The sequence below is a fragment of the Rhinopithecus bieti genome, unplaced genomic scaffold (assembly GCF_001698545.2).
Source record: "Rhinopithecus bieti isolate Rb0 unplaced genomic scaffold, ASM169854v2 scaffold_38008, whole genome shotgun sequence".
NCBI lineage: Eukaryota > Metazoa > Chordata > Mammalia > Primates > Cercopithecidae > Rhinopithecus > Rhinopithecus bieti.
In genome coordinates, this window is record NW_016815997.1 from 68723 (window position 1) to 74698 (window position 5976).

The 5976-nt window shown below is 44.8% G+C and overlaps 1 long non-coding RNA gene across 1 annotated transcript in view; it reads left to right on the plus strand.

Annotated features, from left to right (window-relative positions):
- LOC108516663 (uncharacterized) overlaps positions 1-5456 on the plus strand; it is a 46209-nt gene extending 40753 nt beyond the window's left edge. Inside the window, exon 4 of the long non-coding RNA XR_001881903.1 lies at positions 4188-5456. This is a non-coding gene — a long non-coding RNA (uncharacterized LOC108516663). The remainder of the gene's footprint in view (positions 1-4187) is intronic.
- Positions 5457-5976: the final 520 nt, after the last annotated feature.

The following is a 5976-nucleotide window of genomic DNA, read 5'->3' on the forward strand; positions in this document are numbered from 1 at the left end:
TTGTACAAATTTTATTACAATATATTTATATGTAAGATACTTTATCACTACATGAAATAGTCTCATTTCAAAATATATATTTATATAAATATATAAATCTATATTTTTTTAATGTTAAATATGTACACATTTTATTAAAATATATTTCTGGCCGGGCATGGTGACTCATGCCTGTAATCCTAGCACTTTGGGAGGCCAAGGCGGGCGGATCATCTGAGGTTGGGAGTTCGAGGCCAGCCTGACTAACATGGAGAAACCCCATCTCTACTAAAAATACAAACAATTAGCCGAGCATGGTGGCGCATGCTTGTAATCCCAGCTATTCAGGAGGCTGAGGCAGGAGAATTGCTTGAAACCCGGAGGCAGAGGTTGCAGTGAGCCGAGATCGCGCCACTGCACTCCAGCCTGGGCAACAAGAGTGAAACTCAGTCTCAAAAATATATATTTTTTTCTATATAAACATACGTTTATAAATATCATAAATGAATATATGTATTTTATAAGTATATGAAATAATTGTATACATATACACATTATTTCAAATTTATATTTTTTAAAATATGTGTAAATATATTTAGAATTGTATATATAGGTATAATTATTTAGAATTGTATATATAGTTATTTAGAATGTCTTTAGAATTTTCTGTATATAGTTATTTAGAATAGATTTAGAATTGTATAGTTATTTAGAATAGATTTAGAATTGTCTATGTAGTTATTTAGAATGATTTAGAATAGTATATGTAGTTATTTAGAATAGATTAGAATTGTGTCTATAGTTATAAGTGAGATAGTGCACATTCTGTTTTCGCACCAAGCCTTCAAACTCAGTGTCTATTGTACACTTAGAGCTCATCTCAGTTCAGATGAACTGACATCCTTTGGGGGTTTGTCCCCTTCCAAATCTCCTGTTAAAATAGAATCCCCAGTGTTGGGGGTGGGGCCTGGGGGGAGGTGTTTTGGTCACTGGAACAGATCCCTCATGAATGACTTGGTGCTGTCCTCACGGAAATGTGTGAGTTCTCACAATCTTAGTTCATGTAAGAGCTGATTATTAAAAAGAGCCTGGCTCCTCCTCCTCTCTCTCTTGCTCCCTCTCTCATCACGTGGCACTCTGGTTCCCCTTGCCTTCCTCCACACGTAAAAGCTTTCTGAGGCCTCACCAGAAGCTGAGCAGATGCCAACACCATGCTTGCTTCTTAGACCGTTGGCAGAACGGTAAGCCTAATACAGCCCTTTTCTTTAGTAAGTCACCCAGCCTCAGGTATTCCTTTATAGCAACACAAAATGGACTAAGACACAAACCACATCCAAATGCCATTTGTGGCTGGTGCCCCCAGTGCTGGGTAGCACAAGTCTCATTTTGTCTTCCAGCTAATAATATGCTGTTCTTATGGAATTTCTCTGCCCTGGCCCTGAAGAAAGCATCTCTTCCTGCCCTGGCTCTTCTCTCGTCATTACTCTCAACCATCTGGTAGTTTTCTACATGTGCTGTTTAGCCAGAACTATCCCCGATAGAGGGGCCTCCCTGCACACAGCCCAAGCAAATTCACACAGGACTAAAGTCTGCTTCTGTATTGGGTCATTGCCTTTCTGGGTAAACTGAGAGTCAGTGGGGATTCAGAATTTCTGTCAAGCTCCAGACAGGTCTTCTCAGGCTCCAGACACCCTAGATGCTTGTGTCTTGACTTTCATTTGGTTCTACCATATGCAGAATACAAATAATCTATAAATGGAAAAATGCGGCTAGGCGCGGTGGCTCACGCCTGTAATCCCAGCACTTTGGGAGGCCGAGGCGGGCAGATCACAAGGTCAGGAGATGGAGACCATCCTGGCTAACACGGTGAAACCCCATCTCTACTAAAAATACAAAAAATGAGCTGGGTGTGGTGGCGGGTACCTGTAGTCCCAGCTACTTGGGAGGCTGAGGCAGGAGAATTGCTTGAACCCGGGAGGCGGAGCTTGCAGTGAGCTGAGATCGCGCTACTGCACTCCAGCCTGGGTGACAAAGTGAGACTCCTTCTCAAAAAAAAAAAAGAAAAGAAAAGAAAAATGCTAGTTATATGCTAGTTATGCAGGTACTGGTTAGGGTCTCCTGGCTGCCCCCCACCCCACACCCTTTGTAATCTCAACTCTTCTGTGGACTGGACTTCACTACTTTCCTCCTGATATCCTCTTTCTGTCCCAGGATCTCATCCAGAACCCACATTACATTGAGTCATGTCTCCTCTTGGCTGTGACAGTTTCTCAGACTTGTCTTGTTTTTCATGACCTTGAAGCAAGGTCTTGTACATGACTCTTGTATGGGTTTTTTTATTTAAAAAGATATTTATTTGGCTCACGGTTCTGCAGACTGTTCAAGAGTCAAATACAAGACCTTACTTCAAGGTCATCCAAAGCAAGGCCTGCAGACCATACAAGGACCCCTAACCACAAATGGCACTTGGATGTGGCTTGTGTATTAGTCCATTTTGTATTGCTGTAGAGGAGTATCTGAGCTGCATGATTTATAAAGAAAAGAGGTTTATTTGGCTCACGTTCCTGCAGACTGTACGAGAAGCATTGTCTTGAGGACAACGGGTCAGGTATTTTGTCAGGCTATCCCTCTGTTGGGATTTGTCTGCAATTTTTCTCGTGGTGAGACTAGGGTGGTTGGCTTTGGGGAGGATGACAGCAGAGATGAAGAGTCATTCTCATTACATGATATCAAGGTCCATACTGTCAGCATGACCTACCACTGTTGACATTGGCCTTGATCACGTCTGAGGTGGCGTTTGTCAGATTTCTCCACTGAAAAGTTATTGATCTCCCTGACCATGCTCTTTGAAAGGAAGTCTCTACGTGCAACCCACACTTAAAGGAGTGGGGAGTTGTATTTCATCTTCTTGAGAATAAAATATCTACATCAATTATCTGGAACTCTTCTGCATGGGAGATTTGTATCTCCTCCTTCGTTTATGCATTTATTCAATTATTGATTGCCTTGGGTTACCATCTAATATTATTTCATTTTATTGCCCAAGTTGTTTCAGCTTTGAGCACCGGGAGCTCTTTCAGGTTGGCTTTTGCTTATCTTTCACACACCCCCAGTTTTTTGTGTGTTTGAGCATTTTCTTATTTTCTTGTCCTACAAGATGGTCCAGGCATATCTGTATCACCCAAGCTCCATTCTTAGAATTAACCATTATTCCAGAGAGCCCTGGTACTTTTTATTTGAACATGATACTAGGAACCAAAGTGCTGGGTGAAATGACTTGTCAGTAGCATTAAAGAGACATACTGGCTGGGCGCAGTGGCTCTTGCCTGTCAGCACAGCACTTTGGGAGGCTGAGGTCGCAGGATTACTTGAGTCCAGGAGTTCAAGACCAGCCTGGGAAGCTTAACGAGACAAAGAAAAAAAAATTAAAAATTAGCTACTTGGTGCACACACCTGTAGCATTAACTACTCAAGAGGCTGAGGCAGAAGAATTGTTTAAGCCCAGGTGTTTAAGATGACAGTCAGCTATGGTTGCTCCACTGCACTCCAGCCTGGGTAACAGAACCAGACCCCGTCTCTAACAAAATTTAACAAGTGCAAGAGTTTGAGATTACGGTCAGCTCTGATTGTGCCACTGCACTCCAGCCTAAGCAACAGAGTCAGGCACCATAAAAATTTAAAAGTGCAAGAGTTTGATCGCTATGATTGTGCCACTGCACTCCAGCCTGGGTAACAGAGCCAGGCCCCATCTCAAAAAAAATTAAAAAGTGCAAGAGTTTGAGATTACAGTCAGCTGTGATTGTGCCATTGCACTCCAGCCTAAGCAACAGAGCCAGGCACCATAAAAATTTGAAAGTGCAAGAGTTTGATCGCTATGATTGTGCCACTGCACTCCAGCCTGGGTAACAGAACCAGGCCCCGTCTCTAACAAAATTTAACAAGTGCAAGAGTTTGAGATTACGGTCAGCTCTGATTGTGCCACTGCACTCCAGCCTGGGTAACAGAGCCAGCTCTTGTCTCTATAAAAATAAAAAAGTGCAAGAGTTTGATTGCTATGATTCTGCACTCCAGCCTGGGTCACCGAGCCAGACCTTGTCTCTAAAGAGAATGAGGGGGTAGTAGGAAGTTGGGAGAGGTAATCTTTCATCAGATCACCACTGATTTTTTTTCTTACCCTTTTTTTTTCCCTTTTCTTTGCATCTATTTAGGGCCCCTACAGTGATGGAGAGCCCTGGTGGCTGTGGAGTCTTCAGTTTGCCTGCATGCCAGGTGCAAGCCAGGGAGTGGTCCGAGCATCCCCCTCGTAAGCCACCAGCAGGCCAGGACTCCAGTGTGGAGGGATGGATCTCTGAAGGTCACTGCTCGGCCCTTCTCTGAAGACTGTCCACCAGCATGTCAACCCAGCTGCACTGCAGGGGTGAAGGGTGGGATGACTGTCAATAAGGATTAAGGCCATCTCCCCCACCCATCACTCATTCTGCCAAGCCATCACCGGGCAACCAGGACTCATGGGCAGTGTCACCTCTGGGGCCGTGCTGGCATCTGTAACCTCCATCCATCCTTGTGGTCCCATCCAGCCATCTCTGCCCCCCTGCCTGGCCCACTCTGTTGTGAAGTTTTCATCCGCCTTCCTCTTGTGCAGAGTCAGAATTCACAGAGGTTCCAATGCCCAAGGGAAGCCCAGTGGAACTGTTCACTCTTATTACTGGCTAGAGACGTCCAGAGGACAAATCGGCTTCAGATTATACCATCGTTAAAGTAGGTGCAACTCAGAGGCTTGCCCTACTTAACTCTCCGATGCAATCCATGCTGCCAGCTTCATACAGACTCCATCCAGTGCAAATAGCTTCCTTCGTGTGCAGAGCAAATGCTCCAGGGAAGAGACACAGAGGATTCCCCATCATCATTATTGCCAAGTGACCCCAAATATTCCTATTCTGTCTGTTGCAAAGAGGAAAAGTCATGTCTTGGAAGAACGGCATCACCCTACAAATCAGACTAGACACTTTGCACATGAAACAAGAATCCCAGAAATTTCTAGAAGCAAATCTTGCATTCGTGACCGTCGGACTCTATGGGATGTGTAAGGCACATTCTCAGTCTCATCACCTGTGAGAGTTGCATTGCCTAGTCCAGCCGCCGCAAAGGACTCTGCTGTTTTTCCTGTGCTTCACTTAACATAGGAGAGTGAAGAGATGAAGATTGAGGCGGGCCCTGCACCAGGGGACATGTGTCTCTCTGAATGTCCTTCACAGACAGCAGCAGCCCAGTGACACCCAGCCCCCATCCTGTCCGTATGCACCCTGGTGAGCATTTTCTACAGTCTCCTAAACGCTCCCATTATTCTGTTTTGCTGGTGTGATGTGTGACACCTCAGTGTCGTCATAGCTTCTGCCTCCTCTGTGTGGAGAGAGGGCATAAAGACAGAGCTGAGATATTATGGCTAGTCCAGAAAATAAAATATTTTTTGAAACCACACGGCTCAGGTGCAGCTCTTTGTGTCATTGTGAAAACAGAACCCTAGCCTGTATACCATTAGCTTGGTAGCACTTGGATAACAGAGTATTCACTGGCCCTGCAGAGGAGCATGGGTGGAAATGTATTTATCAGCTGATGTTGGCGCAGTTTGCTGTTTGTGCATTATTATTATTATTATTACTTTATTATTATTATTATTATTATTTAGACGGAGCCTCACTCTGTCGTCCAGGCTGAAGTACAGTGACACGATCTCGGCTCACCACAACCTCCGCCTCCCAGGTTCAAGCAATTCTCCTGCCTCAGCCTCCCAAGTAGCCGGGATTACAGGTGCCAGCCACTAGGTATGGCTAATTTTTTTGTATTTTCAGTAGAGACAGGGTTTCGCCATGTTGGCCAGGCTGGTCTCGAACTTCTGACCTCAGGTGATCTGCCCGCCTCAGCCTCCCAAAGTGCTGGGATGACAGGAGTGAACCACCGCGCCCGGCCTGTCGGTGCATTCTGTAGAATAAGATGCCT